Source organism: Diorhabda carinulata, chromosome 3 (assembly GCF_026250575.1).
Source record: "Diorhabda carinulata isolate Delta chromosome 3, icDioCari1.1, whole genome shotgun sequence".
NCBI lineage: Eukaryota > Metazoa > Arthropoda > Insecta > Coleoptera > Chrysomelidae > Diorhabda > Diorhabda carinulata.
In genome coordinates, this window is record NC_079462.1 from 29693381 (window position 1) to 29721224 (window position 27844).

Below are 27844 nucleotides of genomic sequence, written 5' to 3' on the forward strand. Positions count from 1 at the left end.
CTCAAAAAGCTGTCCAGAAATTTCAACTCAAAAAATCATCCAAATGTAGTAGATCATTTAGTATAAAATACACCACTCGTTTTTTAATGAAAATACGATCTGAGAAAACTTGAATAAGGACGAAATTTGAAATGTTGCTATTTCATAACGAGACTAGTAACAAATACAATTATTTTCTCTCAATAACCCTCCTCTATCAATACATCGCTCTATGCGAATCTTCCATTCATACAAACAGTGCGCTTCTTTCAACAAAATCAAATCATGTTTCTTTTAATGTAGATTTGACTTAAGAAATAAGTAAAAGTCGCACGATGCAAAATCGTGTGACAAAAGCTGTTGGTCTAGCACTGGCATGTTGTACTTGCGATCTTCTTGTTGTTGAAACGTGAGTATTTCAGGTACGATATTTGCACACACTGTTTAGTGCATCTTGACAATGCTTACACCACTTAAAAACATGTGAACGCAACAAACATCAATTTTCACACAATTGTTGCAGTTGTAGTTTCTTGGAATGTCATGTGAAATTTCACAACAATTGGTTACTATATTTTCAGGTCAATCGTTCTTATGGTGAAACAGGAAACAGAACAGCCCCCATAGAAACAAAGACCACGGTTACACTAGTTTGGTAACATATACGGTAGATATCGCATTCGGAAGAGTGGATTTAGGATAAACAGCTGACAGTCCATAACTTTTGGCCCATGTATACTTTTTCTGTGGCACTGCTAGTCTCGTTACTAAATACCACATCTAGTATATAAGAAACTCAATCACTTATTCCATTATTCTTGAAAGTTTACCCGCATCCATTTGACATTATCATTCAAAATAGACTGGCAAGATTACAGTCTTATTTGGTAAATATCGATTAAAACTCTATATTTATTTGTTTGTTTCAAACTTCAGGAATAACAATAGAAAATACATGATTTCGTCTAAATTTAAAAACTTCCAATAACAAACTATCCATTTTTATCGATGAACTTCTATTTCATATCTGTTCCCAAAAGGAAAAATGTACCACGTGAAATGAAATTTTTTACAAGATAAAATTTGTGTTCAAACAACTCACTGTAGCATATTTCCGGTTTGGCGTGAAAAAAGGAAAATTGCAACCAAAAAACATGCATTTCAGTTTTATTGAGAATGTACTCGCATCTATTCACACGAAAGCACGTAATGGCTTGAACAAATTCCCTTCGTCATACGCGATACGTTTGGTGTGACTTGGAGTATAAACATACAAATAGAATCTAGAAATAAAAATATTACTCATAAAATTGACAATGTAACAATATTTGTATCAACAAAACACGATTGTAAGCTACGAGACATTCTCAAAAAATTTGGAGGGTAAGAGGAACCTTGACAAAGATATGTCACTCTGTTTAGTGCATTTCATATGTCATATCGGATAAATCCCAATTTCCAATGCCTATCAATAATAGTTTTTACATAAATACCAATTAGATAACTCTAATTCTTCTTTTTCACATATAGTCTATGAAATCCCGATTCCTACTGTTCTGGTATATACAGTGTGATTCAAAAGTAATGTATCAAATTTCAACTACACGTTGGAAAGGCAAAGTGTGCTCCTTATTGAAGTACACATTGTTAAATCGAGAAAAAAATTATTTTCCCATGAATAGGGTACGAATTAGTTTTATCGAGAGTAAACAAGACGATTTGAACAGTCATAAACACAGCCATATTAATATGTTGAAATCAGCTAGAAATTTTATGTCATGCATTTTACAACTGGTTCGTTTGATTTTAATAGCTTCATTATTTATGCGGAAGAAGGTTATTTTTGTTTGATCCTCAAAATTAAGTCTAGATATTTGCATTAGTTTTCACATCCCAAAACTGAAGAGTGAAGTATTTGCCCAATTAAAAAAAATATATATATATATAAAACATTGATAATCAATGAATTTTTCGATGATTACTACTTGATTAATACAGTATAATTATAATGTGTTCTTGTAGCGGGTGTCATTACGTTTAAATTTAATTGGGAAGGTATTTTCCTCATCAATGGTAAATGAAATTCTACTCATCTTCAATATACCACTCACCTCGAATACTGATGAAATTTTGTATACAATGCATAGAGGATGTGTGAGTTATTAATCAAATTTGATCCTGCACTGCAAATAGTGGAAATATAAGGAATTGAATTTCAAGAGTTTTTTGAACATACAAATTGTAGCAATACCTCCTAGGTCTACGGAGGTACGACGTTAAGTAAATGAGCCCCTATAGCATTCGAAATAAAATCGCAAACTCCACCTGTAACCTGATGAACCCTATAATCAGACCAACTGCCTGGGTACCTGCACTTACTCACAAAAAGTAAGAAAATCTGTTATTTTTTCCAAAAAGCCGTCTGGTTCCCCGAGGTATTTTTTTACACTTATCAGTTCCAATCTATACAGCTAGGCAAATGAGAAACTATGCGCTCTCATGAGGATAATGCCGATCATTAAAGGTCCGAAGGAAAGAGAAAATGAGATAGCAAATAACAGAGTGACTGCAGAGAAAGACTACCACTAGTTGGTAGCTGGTATAGAACTATATCAACTGCGGCAATCCAAGTCGTCAACCGAATTCCTCCAATAGATCTCATCATATAAAAACCGGACCAAATTGAAAAAGCGGCGACGAGAAAAGCCAAACAGATGACATTAATAAAATGACAAACAAGATGGGACAGAATTGAATCCAAAGGCTAATGGAGAAAAGAGCTAATCCCCAATATAGAAGCGTGAGTCAACTGCTTACACAGTGATCTGGATTATTTCTTGTACCAGGTCTTGACAGGGTATGGATCCTTCTGCACACAAATACCAGCAAAGACAGAAGACACCTGCATTTATTGCGATACTATAGATAGACTTGAAAGAAAAACGGCTGAAACGTAAATAACAACAATGAATGAATACCAGTCTTACACTACCCGAGCCTTCTTTCCTGGTGTACGTTATTGTATTTTACAACTCTCTAAGAAAAAAGAACTCGGCTAGACCAAGTTATGCTGGATTGACTAGGCTAGATTAGGTAAGGTTAAGTTAGATGAATTTGATTATGTTAGGAGGTTTGTCCATTCAAATGCTCCCTACATCTCATCTGTTCCCTCCTTTTTTTATTGTTCCGTGAACCACTTTGTCAATCGCTCACATAGTCATCAGCAAAATCCCTTTCCTACATCGAATTCCACCTGAAAAGAGTTCTATCATCCCTTGCTCCTTGTGGAAGGAATCAAATTCGTATCAAATTTAATTATTTTCTTTTATTCTTGAAATAACCCATTTTCCCTTGAGGTTTCAGGATATAACATACAAAATACCTTATACAATTTGAGGCACGAAAACCAATCTTAGCTTAATTCACCAAAACGTTTCAATAGCTTCGTTCGCGATAGATAATTTGGACAAATTCTGTATTCTGAATATTTTTTGGACGTTTTAAACGAACGATTTATGAACATCTAAAATTGTTACTTGAATTCAAAACTAGCAAGTAGAATAAAATGTACATAATTAACTGGCCGAATGTTTATTCTTGATATTTGTGAGTACCAAGTCAGTTACCACGTTTTTGAAATACAATTACTAAGAAAACCACATAGGTTAGAGGTTATTTCGTGGTAAATATTACAAACGGGATGAATGGCACATGCGCCAGATGGAAAATCCTTACCCATGTCGAGAAAACTTTGCTCCACGAATACAATATTAGCACCGCGAACGCACAATTTCAAACTGCACATGAATCTGGTAACAGAACATGCTACCGCGAACAAATACCTAATTTCTACATAAGATTCCTGAAAAAATTCTAAATTCTTTTAAATTCCACGATAACAACATATTTAATGATTTAAACTATGATAGAAAATTCTATTTCATAAATAAACTACAAAATTTTATTATTACAAAATTGCAACATGTAGATTTTGGAAGAAAGAGTTCTCGTAACTGGTTTTAATTTAAATCTGATCAAATATTGTCTATCCAACAACTATCGTTTGGTATTCCATTAACAACAAACATATTACTGGATATATTATATCATCAAAATTGAAATTAGGTAAATGTAGGGAATGTAGGTGAATATGGTGAGATAATATCATAGAATTATCTCAAAAACGTATAAAATTTTTCAATTGAATACCCTTTAATCTACTAAGGAGCAGACTCATTGTTGGTCATTGTTTTTCATACATGTAGCTAGAATTCAGTCTATTACTAATACTCCCTTTTTATACAATGTTCTAGATAATGATAGAGTAAAAAAAATGTTCAAAGGTAACAGAGAGTAGAAACGAAGAGATAATCAGCCTCACCTTTCATTGGTGTTTTTTTATAAGAAATTACTATGTATGATTTTCTGTCTTTACATGTTTTGGCATTATAGAAACCAAAATTATTTTTCATTTTATTTTCTCCAAATAAAGCACTTAGATCTAATCATGTAATTCTTACATTCCCATAAATTGAGACGAAACGTGCACCGTCCTATACGGAAACAATTACATATATTTATAGTCTGAAAGATTTATCTTGAATATATGTAAATTTTCAGCGTTCGTTGTATCTCTGAGCGATTTTTAGTGGAAAAACTAATCTCCAGTTTCGACGTAACGGACCGTCTAGACGGGCTATTAAGATAAACGTAGGAGTAGCAACTGAAATACAGCACCTATATAAAATCTGGAAGTTGTTCGAAGTCTAGAAAATAATCTTGAAATGCACCTCACGCTTCTGTGCTTGTGAACATTTTTGCACGATGTTTTTCAGGATGTATTTTTAACTTGAAAATACAAGTGAAGAATAAAGCTGCAAAACGGATAGACGCTTCATCTCTCCTGAATAAAACTGATTTTCAATGTTTCTTACAACGTTCAAACGTGAGAAAGTCTCTTTTCGACATATGTCATTTTACATTTATCTAAGATCATACATTGAAACTAGAAGTCTTGAATTCAATCGAGTGAGATCTGATTTATGTTTCATATAAATCATTTTTGTTATCTCGAATTGTATGTGAATCTTCTTTGTGAAAAATACTGATGAGGGTTTTTTAAAGGTTTAATGCACTAATATGATGTTATATGAAAACTCAATGCTGTATAACATATTAGGTTAAACTATTCAAGCTATAGTTGAATCAATTTTCAACTATGGCTTCTTATATTTCTTCACTTTACTTCGTTCGTAGTGTCTTTGTTTTTAAACACTCATTTAAAATGAATTTATTCCTGCTGCTAATATTTTATTCATTCATTAGAACAGCACAGACATAGAACAACTTAAGACATAATAACTAATTGAAGTAACTCCAATAAAGAATTGTATATTTTTTCCACTTATACATACTTTTGAGTCTTCATTTTAGACCTTTGACGTTTGAGATTTAATATAGTTTATATGTTTGGAATTAACTCAGACATTTGCCACTTCAACTAATCTTAATATATTTTGTTTAGATTTCGAAGAAAATACTACATAATGAACAATAATAGCATACAATAAAGCTTTTTCTTGTTTTACTGGAAAAAATGAATATTTTCACGATCACAATTGAAGATGATAATTTTTATATAGAATGCGCAGTTTCTGAGCAATAATTATGTTTTGATACGACTATGGATTAGGTAGCGGTGTATTTGTTAAATAAAAAAAAATTCAATTATTGCAAGATTGTCTTATATTAGGATTAGAATTGGCGGTGGTGAACTCGTCGCCAAGATAACCAGCTCCACTAATCTGACATGTGAATTGTTTGCTGGAATTTAAGAGTTTATTTAATCCCTATAGGTAAATTGGTCACCGCCGGGTTTTTATATCAGAACCAAAAAAGAAAACAGTTAGTGTACTTTACTTTGATTAGTTTATTATTTGAAACAAACGTTTATATAATAGTATAACTTTAACTAAACCAAGTACATGTTAAATATATTATAAAATGAATTAGGTTCAACATCAGCCCCACACTTCATTTGGATTCAAATAAATTAATTCCTGAGTGAGTTTGAACAAGATACTAATTTAGGTCTTTAATTCATAACACGATTGACTTAATATGCCACTTCTGGCAAAACTCACTCTAATATTAGGTGGAATAGGCATGACCATGTTTCATAACACTTAGTTGTCTTACTTGGGAGCAAATAAAAAACTAGTGGAGCAAAATGGCAATTTTGTGATGCTGAGAACTCTAAATGTTTGTATGTTCTGTATATTTCTTCCATTGCAGCTAACATCAGTAGTTGTAAGAAACGGTGGTAAATTTGTTGCTGAAGTAATACAAATAATTTTGAAGTCTCTGTCAAATCATCTAAGAGTTTTATTGTCACGTTCTCAGAATGAGATTGGAAATTATTGTGGAAGGAAACACTACCTTCTACGGTGCTTGTTCCGTATTGTAGAGCGCAATTTCTTAATGGTCTCGCAGAAAACATGTGCATTGATTGTTTGGATTTATGGTCAGAAATCAATCAGCAAATGCCTTTTTTATTCCAAAAACGTGCATAGGTCAAGATGTGCCTCCTTTCTATCGATTGCGGTTTTGTTTCCGGAGGTCTTAAAATACCCAAATCCATCCCCCGTGAAAGAAATTGACCGCCATCTTCATTTCAATGTGTCAAAAATTGAACTTCATTGTCCATCTGTTATTTCTTGTGTTTGCACGAAATGTGAGAAAAGTTTCCAAAATTTCAGTTTTTTAGTAACGGTTTCATGAAATAGTGATCATGAGCTGTGCGGAAATTCCATGCAAGATTATAAATATAAAGTTTTGTGCATGAACCAGTTCATCGGCAAAGAAAGACGGGCATCCACATCGGGTACTTCAACAGGTCTTTCATTGAACTGTCTTCACAAGCATCAGCATGTTCAATTAGAGCTGTGATAATAAAGAAGCATTACAAAGAACACGTTGGCAGCAGCGATCTGAAAATGTTGCCTCAGATAGAAATAGAAATGGAACTAACCTAGTAGTCATAGTCACCTCTTAGATGGCTGACAAGAAGGTTCTAAGCTGAGGAAACTTTGGTTGAAAATGTGCATTGATGTAGGTATCATCAAAATTTTTATTTGTAACAAAGAATTTATATTAAAAAACCCAGTATATCAACCTCGCATCGTTTATCTAAATATATTGAATGCAATTCCCTGAAGAATATTACGAAATTTTCAAAAAGCTATTCACTTTGAATCGATCTTGATGATACATAATTTAACAGTTGGTAACAATGTTTCAATTTATATACACTGGGGACGACGTTTAGTGGAGGGAAGCGGATGTTGAGTGTTAATATTTCCCACTATAGAGTTATTATACCTCATCTCCAGTATTAAATAAGAAGATATAGACAATTTATGAATTTTGCGCTACGGATTGATCCAGTTGTATCAAAATCTCGACTTCTTTTTCTGTAAATATAACTTTATCATAACCATCTAAAAAATACCTTCTCAAATTGACTTGTTGATTTTGATTAAAAATTTACCAAAAGTTTGTTTTCATTTTTTTAGTGTGAGAAATTTTATTTTTCTTAACACTATTCTTACCTACATTTCTGTATACTAATTCTCACCATGATTCCAATCTTATGATTGAAATTACTGTATAGAACAGAAGGAAAGGCAATAAAATTACTTTTTACAAATATTAAAAAATCAAGACATTAAAAATATTCTTCCAAAAAAAATGATACATTGTGTATCACGTAACAGTGACCAATACCAACTTTTGCATTCCAGATGTAACCCTCTGTATATATATTTCAGATTATTTAGGAAATTCCAGACATAATTCATGTACAATGTTCTATGCCTATCTCGAACCGTTTTGAAAATATGAGTTTCATTACAAAAATCAACATTGAGAGAGAGAGAGAGAGCTTGGAAATTGGATATTTTGCCTGAGTCTCAAGAAAATTCACCTAATTTTGGTCGAGAAGCAGCTCCATTGATCAACGTTAGCCTCACAACCATTTTCCGAATACTGAAGGAAAATGAAATTAATTCCTATAAAATGATACTTACTCAGAAGCTCATGGAAAACGGTTTCAATAGGATAACGACATGGAGTACCGCCAAATTTTTCTAGATCGGTGGATAAAATGGCGCGGATTAAAAGCACGGCCATCACGATCTCCTGATCTGATGCCAGTATATTTCTATTCATTGGTTTTAAGGGGATATGTCAAAAGTATTGTATGCAAAACTGAACCTCTCAATTTAGAAGACTTAAAATATACAAAATAACTGCAAAATATGGATACTGCATATAATTACAGCATACATTATCATATTATCCATATATACTAGGAGCAATAAATCATTAGATAAAATTCTACCACTTGAATATGCTGCAAAAATATCTGTAGAAATAGTGTAAAAAGTAACTTCACACGGCTCTCGGTAAGTTTCAAGTTTGAAATAGAAAAGAATAATGTTTTCAAAACTTCATAAAATAAATTATTTTACATCGATGCAGTTGTATAGAATACAAGTGACAGTCGATTTTAACTTTTTGACAACTTCTTATCTTGAAAAAACTTAGCGTTCACTTGATGTTTTCATTTTAAAGTTCTAACTTATATAATTTCTCGCATTCTCGATTTTTTGCTGCCTATGGTAACGAAGATACCTTAGTTGCAATTACAATCATTATTCAAACCTGCATATTGTGCCAAAATTTTTTCTCCGCTTCCATCAAGTCAGTCAATCTACTCGACTCGACTTACTAACACCAGGAAAGCCTCAACTCAACTTAAACCTACTGTTTTTTCACATGCTAGGTTAGGTAAGGTTACGTTAGTACATTAGATTTTTTATTTTTTCCTATTTTCAATTCTGTTATTTTCCTGGAGCAATCTATTGTATGTCTCCAGAATTTTACGTTGTTTCTCCGTCAAAGTGACATACCAGCAAAGGAGTTGCTTGGTCGTCTCTTATTCCTTGTCCTTTTGTATTTTCTTCATTGATTTAAGCTCAAACTGCTCTGGATAAGATTTGTAAATGAGTAAATAGTTCAGATAATCAAAATTTTTATAGTGTAAAATCCAATTTGCTTAATTTCGGAGATTGATAATATTTTTATGTTTTGATTTGTCGCAATCGTGTTGTTACTTTTTATAAATAAAGTTGGGTTAGGTTGGGTTAGTTTAGCTTCGAAACACCTCCTATAGAAATAATTCAAGATACCTCTTCTATATGAAAAGTGAATATAGAAGGTTAAAACAATACAATGGAGTAAGCTCTGATCGAGCAAAAACATTCAATAAAAAAATCTTACCGATGTAATTTTATCATGTCCAGATAGGCTTCAACGAAAATCAAAATTTTCAATGATTTTGATTTTTTCACCTTCACTGAGATATATATTTCACAAATTGTTCCGACAATTACAACATTATAATGTTCATTGGTTCAAATTTGTTGATGAAATTTAGGAGAAAAAGTTTATTATCCATTCATATGAGGTAGAAGCATCGTTTCTGTCGAAGTAACCAAATTACATTTATTGTGAAAGAAAACTTATTTCAAATTAGGGAAGGCTCTTGCCATTTCTTTGTGGCTATTATTAACCAAAAACTGACCCTTTTCTCTTCGATGTGGCTATTAATTCTCAGCAATGAGAAAAATTAGATAAATAAGTCCCAGACATAAAAATTAATAACCAACAATGAGGTTAAGATTACCCCAGTCACTAAATTCTTCGCTGAAATCGTAACTTGCATGCGAAGAAGTTGTACTTAACTAGTTAAGTGGCAATGGCGAGATCATGAATAAGTTAACTGAGATTCGCAGTTATAAACTGAACATTTCTTAATCTCTAGTAGAATTCAATAGTATCCAAGTTATTCAGATGAGATTTTCATTGTACGATAACCATTTATGAGAACTCATTTAATCATCAATATTTCGTTATAAAAAAATTCAGCGTCAGCAAACGAGAGTTCGAATTATGCATGGAGAATACAAAATTGTATATAAGATACGGTCTCTTTTAATTGATGGAATGAGCTTGAATAATTTCAATGTCTCCTACTTTCAATATAATTGTCAAGAATCTTCAAATGTTTCGAAGTACGAAAGTCTTTGTCAACTTGTTCGGAACTTTTCAGTCACACAACTTGCAAACTTTCATTAAAATAGTACGATAAAGTATATGTATAATTTGATTTACGTTTAGTTGAAACAGTTAGTTAACGACTGGATGTTATGAGGTAATTATATCTGTTTGAAAAGTGGAAATTTTATAGAAATATTCTAACTTAAATGTACCTCTTCTTCAAACCATGATCCAATTATCATTTCAAACCAAAAAGCCATATGCGTGAATACAATTTTGTGCGTCCCATTGGTTTCTCATCAAAATCTTATATTTATTAAATTGGAATCATATTTTAGGTACCTATTTTTAAATTTACTATGTTTTTTATACCATTCCTTGAAGTATTTAATATCATCAGTTCCTATATACGAGGTTCCAATAAACAATACTCATTCTAAGTAACTGCTTTCCAAGAAAATACGTTGACTTGGGTTTGAAACACTATTCTTTGGAGCCAAGAACAAGAAATAGTAAAAAGAATTCGTTCTTAAGCAAACGCTGAAGGAGATATAATAATAAACGAAGATGATATCGTGGTGAAAGTAAGCAACACAAGATGAAATGATTACAGATATGACAATGAAAATCATAGTAAACAGAATTAATGACACAGAAGAAGTGCTAGAAGATATGAAAGTGGGAATAATCACACGAAAAAACAAGAAAGAGGACACAAAAACAGTAACAATTATAGACGAATCATAGTAGCAGTTGATAAGATAAATGAGAAAATGATAAAGAAGAATTCCAAAACGAGGATTCAAAGCACAGAGAAGAATAACATACGGCAAGATGCGAACTTTCTACAGGTCCAATCTTCTTCTTCTCCTATCCTTTAAAGGATTTTTGCGATATTTTCTGACCATTTTATCCTGACTCTGTTGGTATGAATTAATTCTCTCATTCTGTAAATATTATTCTGAAGTTGAGGTCAAAGTTAGAGTTCATATACACGGTTTTCCATTGATACTTGTTCTCTACATGTTCACGTAATCAAGTTCCCAGATAATTGAACAAATCCAATAGAAATGATGAAAGGAAAATCCTAGAAAGAAATAGATAAAAAACCAATGATCGTGGTAAGAGCTTATATATAAATATATCAAAGATAGGCAAGAGCTATTAAATGTTTTCGAAATAACAATAAGAGTGAGGTAAAACTATTATTATTTACCATAGTGTTTGATGAAGGCTTGAAAAACAAACAGACAAATAAAATAGTTGATAACCAAACACTGAAAAATGAAAGACATCGGACTAAATGTAGATGACATAGTAATAAGTGCAGAAGATGAGAAAACTTCAAACTCGAAGCTTGAAAATATGACAGATAACGTATAATGAATATTAAAATAAATGATGAGAAGGCTAAGATGGTGATAATAAACAGAGAAGTCAAAAGAGATAAAACTGCAGGAATAAAAAATAAAGCAAGTCAAAAGTTTTGTATACCTTGATATGAAAATACCACTGAGACTGGAACAAGAGATAAATGACAGGGCGGGAGCAACTGAAACATCATTTAACGCCGTTCAGAACTTAGTCAAAAAGAAAATACTAAAACACATAAAAACCCAATTATATGAAACAAATAGTCATACTTATGTTGACATTGAGATAAGAAAAGCGAAATACGAAAGACGGAAATGATATTACTTAGAAAAATAGGACATAGAAATAGAAGCTATGACTAAATGACTAATAACATTATGAGAGAAAATTTAAACTTATAACCAAGTTAAACCAAAATTAAAATTAAAATAAGTCCCAAAACTAATATTCATTAGATAGCTAGTGTGAATAACTACTACAGATTATTTTTATACAATATTGAAAATCGCCATCAGATAGTATTGTTACAAACAATTTCGCGAAATGGCTCCTTGGGCCGTCCCTTTAAAATTCGGCGGATTCGCCCGGCACATTTCATGTGTTTTTTTAAAAATGGCAGACGCGCCTTTTAGAACTTTTTATTGTAGCAAATGGTTTATTTACAGTTTTTCTTGTAAATAATTTCTACAAAAGTATATTTATTAATTTTTTTTGTTGTAGGGCTTTGTAGAATTTTATTTAGATATGTGATGAGTTCTGTAAACGCAGTTAGTAACTTTTAAATAAATAATAGTAGTGAATAGAGTTACATATATAACTGAATTATTATATATAGTGTATAGTGTGTGAAAAATTAAGAACGTGAGAGTCAGTGTTTATTAAGTCATCCCACGAATAAAAACAATGTAAATAAATACTAGAAAACGTTATAGTATGTTTTGCGTAACTTATAAGGTAAAAGGCCGGATTTTCTTCCATCGTCATTAGTCGTCGACAACTAGGACTGAGTCGGGGCCACTGATTCGCCGAGGCATGAGCAGTGCTTTTTGAAATATGAGTGTTTTTTACGCTTGATCCAGACTCACAGGAGACGTCTCCAAGTCCGTGAGGCCTCATAAGTGCTAGCCATCCTCACTCTCGATCTAGTCTATATCCCCATCGTCACCTTCTTTAAATCGCACCCGAAAAACCGACACAGAACGGAACGTCAGGGAGGCGATGGATTTGGAGGAGGCGAGTTTATAGTGATTAATCATAAGATCTAAAATGTGGGATTCTGAAAATTTGTTTAAATTTTGTTTCTTTACCTATTGAATATTATTTAATAAAAATTAACTTAAATACTTCCAGTTTTTTTTTATTTTATATATCGGTATAACGTCTTATCTTTATAACAATACATTTTCAAAGGCCACTCTTATTTTGTGAAATAAATTATTTTCGAACTGGCAACATGCATATATGACTGATAGGTAGAATTACATAAAAGATGACAGGGCCATATATTTCTTTGTAGAACAAAATGCTGAAGAGTAAAATTGCAACTCCAATGTGCAATACAATAAAGTTTTGAATTATATGCTTTCGCATATAACATGTATATTTGTAAAAATTGCATAGAAAAAGTACCGATAGCGAAGTTTGTTGTGACGATATTTCCTGGACGTTTATTTCCATCGCTGAGTATCTCATGACTGTGGTAATGATAAGGTTAAAATATGAGCAAACGAGGTTATATTTTGTCTATGTTTTTGCTAGTCTCCAAAATATTTGATATTTGGGAGTACGAATTTACAAATTAAATTCATTTTAGCAATTCAAAGATGACTTTGCTATTTCTTAAGATTGAACGTAATTTTTAAACATGTGTACTGTATCTGATTAAGAGGTAGAATAATAAAATGATTAGTAGCTTAGGATATGAATATTTCAAGGCCGCTTTGTATGTTTTTACCTATTTCTCATAAAACACAAATCCTTAGTTTATATTCCGTAAAGAGAATAAATAGCTTGAGAAGGAACATAGAAATTTGTTGAATCAATCATCCATCGCATCGTCTTGAGCCCGATTTACATTAGAAATAACAGCAGATGTTTTAAACGAGTTAAGAATCTGAAAATAGACTTTCCTTTTCTTCAAATGGAACATTTTACTCAGGAAATTTTCTGATATCTCTCCCGAAGGGATGGAAATTAGATATTATTGTTTTTTACATAATTATATGTAATATTCCTCTTTGGAGACTGAAGATGAAAATTTTACACTAAATCGCGAAGAACGAAGAACAAAAAAATGTAGAAATCATATTACTCCATTCACGTTGCTACTTGATTTTTGTATATTTTAGAAAATGAATTTGACAAGTTTATGTACTTAAAATCCATCATCGAACATTTCTGTACTGTACTAAATCACAATAAATAATTAGTAAACTTTCATCAAAAAGATCTCTCCACGATAGTGTCTATAGCTGTTAACGGTGGATGTTGGTCTCTAGTTAATGGTGTCTTCAATTCTTTTCTTTAATAGTCGATGTCCAGCAGCTTTTCAGGAAGACACCGTCCAGAAATCTTTCCAATTCATTATAATATTCTAATTTCATTGTGATGTAATTGGACTCGATTCTACTCGAATGAAACACTTACTACTCTCCATTAATTACACAAAAATATCACAAATTTAACATAAACATTGAAATCGCTTATTTTACAAATAAGGTTCATTCTACCTGAACTCATTTCCATTCACCTTTTATAAAATATCTACTTTCAAAACATGAATATTTCTTGCGGTATTATTATATTATAGCAAATCCAAAATTTTTGAATTTAGATCAGAAATTGGATGAGAGCTTGATTGTATCTTATTATTGTTTATCGTGGAATATTTTTTTCAAAGTTAAAAATCAGTGTACAACATCAGAAATTAAAATTAACTATTTTGGGCTTGGAAATGATTTCAAATGAGCATCTCAAAATTAAAACCAAATTTGCACTCAGTTTCAAATAACGAAATAAACTGAAAAAAATAGCATCACATAGCATATTTTGTCAGAGATTCCACTTATTTCCAAACTTTTAACAGAAAAATTGTGTAACAACACTTACTTCAAACTTAGGGAAAGGGCATTTCGTTGACTCAAATTAGCAGTTCTCGATATACCATCATGAAAACAGAAAACCATTTTCCATATAATTTTAATATACTAGACATTTCTTCTCATTGTTTTATTGGAGTCAGACTATGGATTGTTGAATCTAAGAATAGTCCGTAGGATTTACCAGATTCACTTTTATGTAGATGTAAATAGGTGTATACGTGACGGAATCCTTGAAATTGATTTTCAAGCATTCCAAAACATCGGTTTGAATTGAAATCATACACTTGTAAAGCATGTAGAGATTTGGATTCGACTTTGTTCTCTCTGAAAACTATGAATAAATTTTATCGTTGCTCTAATTGATTATTGTTGCTTATTATCCTTATCACACAGGAGACATGGATTAGATACTTCGAAAACATGTATGGTGCGCCCAATAACAATGCATTGACTATTGAAATCACGCCAAATGACGACAATAAAAAACAGGAAACAACAAAAAAACTGAAGAACCAGAAGACGCCTGGCAGTGATAATATAAACAATGAACTTATTGAGTACGGAGGAACAGAGTTAGAATAAGAACGCCCGCAACTATACCAGAAGATTATAACCTCTGGCACTATCCCAGAGGAATGGATATCGAGTATATCCCTACAATACACAAAAAGGAGATCCGAATAATTTTAGGAATATAACTTAGCTCTATTCGGTTCTTAAACATTTAACTAAGGTAATGGCAAATGAAATAAGGAATAAGGTACCATTTTCCGAAGAATAACAAGGATTCAGGTCTAAAAGTCGATAGAATTCAATAAACCCATGTTTGTCTCTTTTGTTGAATTCACCAAAGCATTTGATAGAATATGCCCCCTGGGAGACGTGATAAGGAGTCTTGAGAAAAACAACATAGACTATAAGTACCAACGAGTCATCAAATAACTTTATACTAGAACCAGAACAAGAATTAAAACTAAGGTAGGACTCTCTGAAGAAGTTCAAATTGATACTGGTGTTTGGCAGGGAGACAGTCTTAGAGCTCAAACCTATTCAACATCTTAATGGATTAAATTATCGAGGAAGTCAACAAAGTCAATGCAGGATACAAAATGGTCACCACTTCCGAAAGGTATTGTTTTATGCAGACGGTGGTAGAAAATGGAGACGACTTACAACGTCTACTAGATAAGATGAAAATTTCTGCCGAAAAATTTGATATGAGCATCTCAGTCAACTAGACACAATCAATGGTAATATCAAAAAATCCTATTAAATGCAAATTGGCAGTCGATAGCGGAATAATACAGCAGGTATCAAGATTCAATTACCTGGGAGTGAATGTATCTAGTGACAGAGGAGACACGAACACAAGCGACTGTCTGAGAGATATAGTGTGGAAAAACAAAGCGATGAGCTCACAGAGCAAGATCAGAATCTATGAAACGTGTGTGAGACCTATTCTCACATATGCCTCAGAAACTAGAGCCGAGACGTCAACAAGAAAAAGAATAATGAAAACCACAGAGATGAAAATACTGGGAACCATCAAGGGAGTCACCCTCAGAATAACTCACATCAAGTAACTCAATAATTATTCACTGCCGGAAAATGGGGTTGTATTAATAGAAAAATTGACATTGAGTTGAGCATCGAATATTACAATACGGTATAAATAAATAAAACCAAAATTTTCTGGAATTAACCGACATATTCTCTCGTAATTTTCTTACACTTAGTATTGGAGCTTTTTTGTACTATTCTGAATATATACTTTCCAATATATCTCCAGCATTTATTCAATAGGCATCTTTATCCGTTGGAAAAAAAAATTCATATCATATTATCAAAAGAACGTTGTACAGTGTTCAATCGAATATTTTCCAGTCAAATATCAAAGAGACTATGTTTGTAGTAGCATTTTTAAGGGTCTTTATATTGTAGGCGTCATTGAGCAATTTAATTTGAAAGCAAACTTGGGTTTTCAGTTTGAAATGTATAACCTTAGCCACAGCTGTTCCAAATACTGAACTCATTAAAAATATTACCGACACTTTTATAAATAAAGGTTCAAAAGAAAAATATTTTATTCAGTCGAGCGGTTTCTTCTTCGCTCTTTCGTGTGAAAACCTAATTGGATTACACGACAGCTTTTATGTACAAATATATACAAAAAGTCCAAATAATTTTTGAATATTTCTACATGTATACATTGATTAAATGTGGCAATCTTGAACTTCATATTTTCCCGACGGAAGCTTCATACTATTCATCAACATTAATCAAAAACTAATAAAAATCAATAACTATAAAATTTTGACCCGATTCTGTCTTATCACTCTAATTTTTGCCTCATTTCAATATTCTCGCAGATTTTTGACCAGAATATTTCTCCAGCTGCATTTTCACTGGGCTTGCTGGTACTTGAACGTACTTAAGCGTCCTATGTAGGCTTTAATCGATCTTAAGTAGAAGCAGCCTCTAATGAAAACTGTATAAAGATATCCCACAACTCAGATCCAGCTATTATCACCATGGTTACCATTTTTCTGTCCCCATATCATAAACAATTCGCTGAATTTCTTGCCGAGCATCTTTGTTTCTTAAGATCTTATTTACCCAAAATATAAATTTGTTGAAAATACAAAACTATTCCAAATTTTGACCTTTCTCTTGAATTATTCGTCAGTTTCTCACCTCTTTCCTTTCATATTATAACTAGTGTCTATCAATAATCAGCGGTCCTGGATTATTAAACACTTAAGTTCCAAAGTATTTAATGCCTGCAAAAGAAGGATAACTTATTTAACGATGTAACAAGGGATCATAAAATTTTAGTATACAATTTGCAGAAAATTGATGTTAACATGGATATTGATTTGATAATTACAAATTATTATGGATTACTACAATTATCAAAAGACTTATTCATGAATTAAGAGTAGATGCTCATGCCCTGAGTACAATAACCTACTTAATGTTTCTGTTGCTAACGAGACGCGTATTAGATTATTGTTTGGGTTTCTGTTGCTGAGAAGGTGGATGTTCAATTGTCAAAAGTCAAGAATAGATTGCAAAATTATCGATGAAATAACAAAAAAGGCTGTGAGAGTAACAATGTTTTATAAAAAAACTGAAGACTTATACGACAAAGAGAATGACCATATTTTGAGGCAGATTTTGAAAAATGATGAAAAATCGCAATCTTATTAAATATTCCACTCAAACATTGCCACTATCAGTTGTGAGATGTTTTAAATCAACGATTTTTATAGGGTTTGTGATTGTTTGTGTTTATTCACGTGGTGTTAAAAATATTTGTTACACGATTTTTTGATAAATTAATGTGATTACAAATTCCTCTAATTTATTATCGAAATAGGGCGGTTATACAAAAAATGTATATTTATGTTAAGAGTGACTCTTTTAGCTCCGCTCATTTCACAAATTTTTCACTAACAAAATAAAGCATAACTTCCAATACTCATCACCAATGGAGCTAGATCCTAATTAGACTAAAATGACAGAGCTAATTACATTCAAAAATCCCTCGAACTTGTTTAAGTAGCTTACTTTATGCAGTAAGTAGGGCTTTAGATAGATTAGAGTAAAGTTTCAGTTGTATATGTAATTTTTATTCTAAATAAAATGCTTTTATTTCTCACCGCCTTGTATATTTATTCTTTGACTTTGTAAACATGTGATATTACATTATTTTTCTCAAATATACGTTTAAAATTTCCAAAATGTTGTTTTTGTTATAGTAGCGACGTAAAATCAGGAAATCTATTTTATTTAATTATTAAGTGTATAATATATCCTATCATTAATATATCATGAAAAAATATTTAAATTGTTCATAATAACTAAGATATCATCCAACATAAGAAAATATTCTTAACTCTTGTCATTTACGCAATAAGAAAGTGTGCGATGGGGATACTACAATATTCCTATTTCAGACGGCCTCACTTTCTCAGCGCTACGTACCCGTTCAATTTATTTATCGAGGTTGATGATTATTATAAACCTAACCACAGAAAATTGACAATTAAAATAGAGGGCAGAAAGTGGCAATTGTTCCAAGTCGATGGTTCAAATTCAATCTTCTTTTATCTGTTAAACTGATTACCAATTCAGTTACATCCTATTCGGGTTAATTCAAAAAGTAATCAACGTGTTTGAGAGGCTCATGTTGAGAGGATAGCTGATATTTTCCATAAAACCCGGCAGAAATCGTTGACAATTGAGAGAAGAAAGAGAAATTTTCAACTGATCACTTGATCTTTGAAGCTGAAATTGAAAAAAACTAGATGATATGAGAAACCTCTCCAAAAACATTGGATTCGTTGTTTAAAGGAAAGTATTAATTTAGAGTTTGCTGTAAACTTCAATATCTCCCTAGTTCTGAAGAACTATACTACTAATATACTATATGGTACTAATAATAATGAAAAAATGTCCTTAGATCTTTTTTGATACATAACGCATCGTCTTTATCAAAGTATGCGTATTATGAAATAAATGCATTAGACTTTGGGGTATTTCTTAAAAATCACTTTCATTTTACACATAATTTTCTTTTTTTTCGCTAAACTTTGTCTTTATCAGAATGGGTTTGAGCAATATAACATTCAGAAATGGAATTACGAAGTTAACAATTAAATAATAGTAGTCGAGCTAGAAGTAGAAGTATCTGCTGATTTAGGAGTTATGGTAGTTACTTGACTTTCATTCACCGACACGATTTCGTAGGGATTTGTGTCAAAACAGGATGTGAACTCGTTGAATGCTTAGCAAGGACCATATCTAATCTGTAAACTAAGGATGACAACGTGCCGATTCTAATTAGCATATGCGGCCTTTTTGTTTTTGTTATTGGAGTCTCGAGTTCCTACTTTTAAGTTCCTGGCTCAATAATTGTCACGTAGACAGTTGGAAAAGTGTATTTGAAAATCCAATTTGCGAATGTTACGCCAGCAATTGAGAATTGGCGCGATGGTTTATTAAATATCCATCCAGCTCTGCTGACCAGTTTCTCTTTTTTACAACATCGGTCTATACGGTGTTTTTTAGCGTGTTAAAAAACCTTTCTGAGGTGCCATTAGCTTCCGGCTAGTAAGGAGTGACATGCGTTCTTTTCACTCGGCAAGAACTGAATCTCTCTTCGATTAAATCGTCAGTAACTCAGGCTATAACAACATAACTTTCGAAGTTCTTGACTCATTTTTACCACCGATGACCTCAAGAAGGAAATCCCATTTTGGATCCCAAGCCGATGGCTTGTTGAGTTCATTGGATGTAATCACTAATCGTCAATCGCTAAGCCATAAACGAACATCCGTCATAGCCAATATGAGATTCTTTATAATTAGATTATTGTTAAATTTTTATTATGGACTTTAAACATGAACTGAAGTTGATATAAACCTAATCAATCTTGTAATGTGATAATGGGTTATTCATTGATACTTCACTACCTCTAATATTTATTATTATTGCTTGTACCAAGTTTTAAATAGGAGCTCATTGAATGAATAAGATTCTTTGAATAACATGTAAAAAATTTGTAACTCTAAAAGATAAGTATTTCCAAGGACTCACTCGCCTTTCAATTTCCATGAAGCTTGTTAAAACCATATTTTTTTCTGGAAAACCAGTGACAGTTCAAATGAGGAAAAAAACTACAAGATAAGACTGAAATATTTTGACATTTTTGTCGGCGTTTGAAAATTCAAAAAATAATCTCAAAGGAAAACATCTCTTTAAACTTTTCATCACTTCGGCGGCTTGAATATAGACGTATCTAATTTACTCCGAAACTGTTAAAAGGACTGAAAATTCGAATTTAATTAGTTACAATCCATTTTCTAACGAAAAAAATGTCTTTTCGAGCGATAAGAAATTCTTCTACTCAAAAACGTCTCCAAATATAATTATATTCTTAATAAAAAATTGAGATGAATATTTGGCAGCACTTAATCAAAAATATCTGATTATACAGAACCGTAATTAGAGAATACTGACTTTGGTATTTATATTACTCAAAATTTCATAAGAAAAACAAATGATTTTCTTGTCAATATCATTTATGGCAGAAGTTGTTGATTACTTACGTAGTGTCTTATCAATCTGCTTTGTTGGAAACAAATACCAAATAAATTACGAAATATAAATAGTAATTTAAGTAATAGTAAGTTCGATAATTTTGAAGGTTTAAGAATGATTATAAAGTTGAAAAAGGTGAGTTAATGACGAGAAAAATAGTCCTTTGACCTCGAAAGCAAATAATGATATTGCAAAAAATGATAAATATGTTCGCTCAAACAAGTGATTGACTTATAAAGAGGTCCATGCAAATAATCATGAATCACAAAAAAGACAAGAAAATATTAACAGTTAGCTATATATCTGTTACTTTCCAATAATTAGCTGAATTATCCGCTATTGCATTTATTGCATTTATTATTCAAATTATTCTTCAAGACCAATTCTTCAATTTCTCATCTCAAGTATTTTATATTTTATTTTTTAATGAATTGCCAATTGTATAGTTTCTTGAAAAACAGTTTAATCAATTGTTTCAGAGTAATATAGATTTTGAATTCTTCGTCCTGCGCCAACTCGTAATTTTAATAAACGCCATATAATTTTAATTTTTGTTGCAATATGCCAACTCGTGATCGTGGTTGTCATGAAGATTAGACAACTCGTGACGGAAGATGCTGCAGCTCAGGATTTTAGTTGGGTACGTAGTTGAAGATTTATTCGATTAAGGGCCAATGGTCAACAGAATATAATGTTCATTGTGAACGCCATGTATAAGTAAAGAACTGCAGAAAGTACTTTGGACAGTATTTAAAAGTGCCATCTATGGGAAGTGTTGCTGACTGACTTTTAAAGAATTCAAATTTATTCCAGATACAAATGTAATTATGTTATCAGTTGAATTATTGTCCAATAAATAATATTCTCATCGGTAGTTTTGTATTGTTTATAAAATTGTGAATTTAGGTTTGGAAACCCAACCTAACCTTAGAGATTCAGAAATTCTGGATTTTAATTTTAGGATTTTCCAACTTTACAAAGTAGATTAGTTCCTAAATGCCAGATAATACTCTCGATGAATCCATCACGAATTGTATGTACTTGGATTACCTTTTCGTTTACCTGAAATATCCTAGGCCCGAGTAGGCGTATCTTTATCTCAACGGATTAAAAATCGTCACGAGTTATAGTGCATCCGATATAATTATCTTAGAATTTTGAGCTGTATTCACAAATTATCGCTATTGAAGCTATTTTATATTATTATATAATTTAATTTACGAAAAGACATTACAAAACGTGTAGCATCAAGAATAAAAAAAATTGAGAATAAAAAATTTTTCCATATCAAAATAAAATTAATAAATTCACACAATATTGTTGATTGTTCCAACAAGTTATATTAATAATTTATTATAATGAGATGCAAAAAAGTCTGCAGCATTTCATGTTAATAGTTAGATCAATACTTGTTGAGAATTTCACTAGAAAATTCCATTTACACAGAAAGAAACTAACAAGTTGATTATAGTATGGTAAAAAGAAATAATGGCAAGAGTTGTCTGATGCGAAGACAAACGGAATTTGATAACTTCAAGAAAAATAAACATTTTTGTCGTATCAATTTCTAAAAATATTTCTTATTATGTATGTTCAATAAATGATTGAAAAATCAATGAAGATACCAGTGGTCAATATACTGAATATTTCTCATACAAATTTTTTTTTCAGATGATGACCCTCAAACCCAAATGAGATTCTCCTATCCTGGTAAGCAAAACAATTATTGTTCATATTTTTTCCCTTCATATCACTATAAATATGTCAGCGGGACCAAAAATCTCTTGTATAATAAATGATATTGGAATAAGCCTAAAATTGAGCTACGCTCCAATAAAATGTACAGAAGGGAAAATTGATTTTAAACATAAAGAAAATAAGTCGAGTAAAACGATACAGAATATTTTAGACCGAACTTCTTCCATGCTCAAAGCGATTGAAAGATTATTGGATCATATAGAAGGAAACACTACTATAGTAATTAATTATAAGAAACAACATGCTTGAAGTAGTAAATGTGACTAAAAAGTCATTGGATGTAATTGAATTTACCCTAGGAGTCTTCATTAATATTTAACTATGTAAAAGAAGAGTAGATGATGTATGCAGTTGAAGATCTAAAATTGAACCCTAGTTATAAACTGGATTATAGCAATGCCGAAAAGCGGGATAGCAAGGATCAGCGATATCACCTCTGTTATGGTTAAAAATGATTCCAACGATTCCAAAAATCCGAGAAAGGAGAAGAATAGGAATAAAAAGTATGCTTAAGATACAATTGGAACGATTTCGATTAGAAAAAGATTAGGAGAGGTTATTTTATAGTCAAACGATAAGTAAACCCTAAAACAACTGATTCGGTTCACAAGAATTAAAAGAGTTAGAAAAGAAATCAACGCTTTCGACACCTGCAAGAGGAAGTTTGATGAGAAATTGGGAGTACAAGCAAAGGTAATATATTTGTTATACAGAGCAATTATAAGCAAGTCCTAGTCAACTGTGAAGCTATGGGAAAAAGGCAAACAATAAAGTCTCATGTAAGTGCAGAAAGCAGCAGCATTGACAATCACCTAAATCTGCACTAGCAGTACTAGGAGCAATCCTAAGCCTGAACTTATAGGATTGTAGCCTTAATAAACTTTCTCTGGTTGAATGAGAGCAACCTTCGGAGCCAAGAATTAAGGACAGACAACTATCCTGTAAGAAATAGCTGAAATATGAAAAAAACCGTCAAGATCCATCAGCTCAAAACACTGATATATGATCACAAAAATCAACGGAAATGATGAAATTCTACATTATAACATCTCTTAAAAAAATGAAACAATTCCCATCTTCACAGCTGCTTCGGTACAAGAAATGGAACATTAGTCGGTCTGTTTTCAAAAAAAAATCATATAGATTGAAAACTTGATTTATTTTCCTGTCTGCGCAATAAAGAAGGCTTCCAGTCTGAAGGTAAAGGGCTCCACGACTAATCTAGATCGAGATTGCCCGTACTAATCCCACCTAACCTGACAAGAAATACTAGAAATGTCATTTTTTGGTCTTTGTTCTAACTATATTAACCATTTCAGCATTATAAAATTTTGAAAAAAAACTGGGAAAATATATTGTCCACATCTCACACTACGACAATAATTTTACTTTTCTACACATTTATTCCTTAGTTTTTTCGACTATTTATTAAAATTTTCCATTCGCACAATTGTATAAGCATCAAGACAATAAGAGATTAAAAGGAAAATTATCCTGAATTTAGAACGCAAAAATAGATTATAAATATTGTTAACATCAATATTCTTAGATAATGAATAATATGAAACTTGTTTTTTTGAATCATAATAAAGAAGTGAGAGATTTATAACAACCAACTTATATCACATTCCTATAAATTACAGAATATTCAATTTGATAGTTTTGTTAAGGTGACTAATATAAATAAACAATTTATTATATTTATCGTAAAATATGTTACAAATATCGAGAACTGATGCCATTGCTACTAGTGTTGATTATGATACATCACTACTTGAATTGATGAGATCATATCATAATATACACATCTCCAAAAGTCTTGGCCCCCCTTGGTAATTTTTTGCAATTTTAATTTGAGGATTTTTTGTTTGCAAATACTTGTTTATCTTATCATACAAATAAAAAGAATTACTAAACAAAAACTTGTATTCGTGTAAAAATAATCAGAATTTTGTAAAATAAATCCGAAAAAACAAAATAAAATATGTGATTCTGAAAATAATATAACTTAATAACTTGTGTTTCCACCTCTTCTTGTAATTAATTCTCCAACGCGTCTTGGCATGCCACGAATTAGCTCATCAATAACATTATTGGGCATATTGTTCCACTCTTCTTGAACAGCTGCAGTTAGGTCCCGGAGAGTTTTCTCTATTGGATATTGCTCTGCCAAGATAATCCGATACATGTTCGATGAGATTCATGTCTGGCGAGTTTGCTGGCCAGTTTAATCTTTGGATATTTCCCTCTTGTAGCATATTCTGTACCCTTGGTACACGATGTGGTCTAGCATAATCTTGAAAAAATGAAATTTGCTCCATATTCGTTGCGCAAAGGTTGCACGATTGCTTGGATAATGTTTTGAGCGTATATGGCACCGGCCATTGTTCGGTCAATAAGAATAAGTGTGGGGACCATACATTATACCCCCCCCCCCAAACATAACTGATCCATCTTGATAAGGGACAACGCCTCTTGCGAAAATTAGTTGCTCTCGTCTACCTGGGCCTCTGCAAATTCTTTCCAGGCGACTATCACTCTGTAGGCCAAATCGTGACTCGTCAGAAAATAAGACGTTGCGCCATTGGGGTAAAAGCCAATTCCGATGCTCTTCGGCCCATTGGCAACGTTCAGCTCTATGTCGAGGTAGAAGTCTTGGTACCCTTAAAGATCTTCTTGCCCTAAGATTTAAAGAATGTAACCTCCTTCTTATGGTACTTCTCGAAATTACTCTTCGGTAGGTATGCAAAAAATTACTTCGAAGGGCTATTACCGTTCGGTTTCTTCGGGTGAAATTAGCCATATACTGATCTTCCCTCTCTGAAGTCACTCTAGGTCGACCAGAAACAGGCCTTCGTGCAACGCCACCAGTTTCTTGAAAAAGGGCCACTAGCCACCTTATTGAAGTTCGCGGCATATTTAAACGCCTAGCAATCTCATGATTTGAGAAACCCTCTTGGTGTGGGGCCACAATTCTTGCTCGATCAAATTGAGAAATTGGATTTCCTGGCATCTTAGACAAACTTAAACGAATACTTTCTATACACACTACAATTCAAAAGTTTTTGCTTTCTAATTGCTTTTATTTGTATGATAAGAAGTTATTTGTAAACAAAAAATGCTGAAATTAAAACATGTGACAAATAAACAAGGGGGCCAAGACTTTTGGAAGTGTGTGTATTCCACATCTCACTCACTGACAACTCGAGCCCATTTTAAATATTTTATTGGGTTCATGTCCATTACCGGCTGTGAGTCACCTATACTGTGTTTTTATTTCTGAGGAAGTGATAAAATTTCCAGCAAGCATAGTATTTACCGACCCACCAGAGTTGTTTTTCTTTCCGGCAGCGTAAACAAACGATCTGTTTTTTCAGGAAACATCCGAGCTCTTTTTCAATTTTCTGGAGTATTCCTATTAGAGAAGCAGGCATGTGCATTAAAAAAATTTGCATATCTGCAGGAAAATATTTTATCATTTTTCTTATGAGAGATTTTGTTGCAGAAAATTATCGACATTGATTTAAAACCTTTCTACATCACTATTATTATTCACAGTGTGTCTATCAAATTTAACACAGTTTTTAACGATGAGGTGAATTTATATACACACGGTGTGTAGTTACTAAGTTTATTTATACTAACACTAAAAATACTAAACTAGTCACTTTTCACTAAACTATGCACTTATTACTAAACACTTAAATAATTTATTTATATTCACCGTTTGGTTTACTTCCGATTTTCTAACAAAACCATCAAGATATTAACTGAATCTACGGTTACTAGGGAATCGTTTATAGAGATTATTCTCACATTTCAAAATCTTTTTTCCTAGGAACAACAAAAAATATCATAAAAGATGCGTAAAATCTAGAAACAACACAAAGACGTTAGATTCTATTCGATTAACATAATCGAACAGAACCGGCTTAACGGTCTACGTCACTGGAGTTAGTAGTATACAGTTGCGCAAAAATCAGCAGTGATATTATTACTGTGCAATCATATTTGATTTTGTTCGAATGTGTGGATAAAATGAGGAATTGAAGTGAATTATTTATTTAATGCAAAATATCTAAAAAATCATATTTCATGAGCGGTGGTAATTTCAGAGAAGGTTAACTGAGAAATGCTATATCTATTCTCAAAAAGAAGCCACCTATTGACAGTACTAGAAGAACAAAGAACTGCAAAGATTAATCGAGATGCTTCTGAGCGAAATAAGGGTCAACATACTGACACCTAAATGAGAAAGTGACTTTTTATCATTAACTCTATTTAACTTAACATGATGAGAACAAACAATAAGGAAGAAAATTTCGGTTGAAAAGGTGGATAAATGATCGTCTATATAATGATGATTAGATTAGTAATGATGTACTTAGTTGCAACAGTGTAGATGAAGGTGTAGATGATGGGTCTAGAGGGCATTTTCGTTGCGCAACCCCACTAATGGTGACAAGCATTTATTATTTATTATTATATGTATTATTATTTTAATCCCTATAACTGTTGGAACTGATAAAATGGAAAATATAAAATTATTTAATATTGTTTTACCTATCAAGAGCGCGCTGCAAGTATTCCATTTTTAAACTCAATATACGAGTATCATTTTTTGTCTTATAATTTGATATGCCTCACAGGCAGTTTTGTGTATGTTTTTGTGTGCATTTACATAAAAACGTCGGTATGGATACAAAAGACCATATCCTTTCTGTTTTCGACCTAATTTTTTACACCCCAATTTTCAAGTTATTCTCTTTGTCAAATATTTTTAGCGATACGCCAATTTTGTGTAGGCTATTACAAACAAAATCAATAAAAAAATTTCATGCTAAAAACTTGATGAATAACAGTGTAAATGTTCAATCAAATGAGGGGAAAAGTTACGAATTGGCACAACCTCGAATTACCTCAAATTACCTCCACTGAAAAATATTGCGAATCTACATTTAATAAAGGCACAATGAATTTAAACACAATAATACGTGGTGCTTTGTTGACAACAACTGTTGCGATATATTTCAATGAAATGTCACCGGAAAATGTAGAATGATCAATTGCAATTAAGTCTTAATTGGAATTAAAATGACAAAATGGATTGAACTCAACGAAAAATTACCGAAAAATATACAGAATGTGACACCAATACCACCAAATTTTACAAATATTATGTATGTAGTGATGCTTCAGCATTAAAATTATCAACAAAAGTCATCTAGATGGAAACTTACCTGTTCTCGCGGTACTGAAAGATCTTTTATAAATACGGAGAAACTATATGCATATTTGTAAATAATTATATCGACGAACAATTTGAAAGTTTCTGAAAACTCAAACCACCCATATAAGGTACATCTAAGGTATTCGTTTCTGGAATCGGCAAAACCCACACTGGA

The 27844-nt window shown here is 32.0% G+C and overlaps 1 protein-coding gene across 5 annotated transcripts in view; it reads left to right on the top strand.

The window, feature by feature from the left end:
* Positions 1-27844, top strand: part of LOC130891242 (5-hydroxytryptamine receptor 1-like) — a 309855-nt gene that overhangs the window by 170655 nt on the left and 111356 nt on the right. For all 5 annotated transcript variants that reach the window (XM_057795859.1, XM_057795858.1, XM_057795860.1 and 2 more), the window contains one exon: positions 22353-22391. The gene's annotated coding sequence lies outside the window, so the exon portion shown is untranslated. The remainder of the gene's footprint in view (positions 1-22352; positions 22392-27844) is intronic.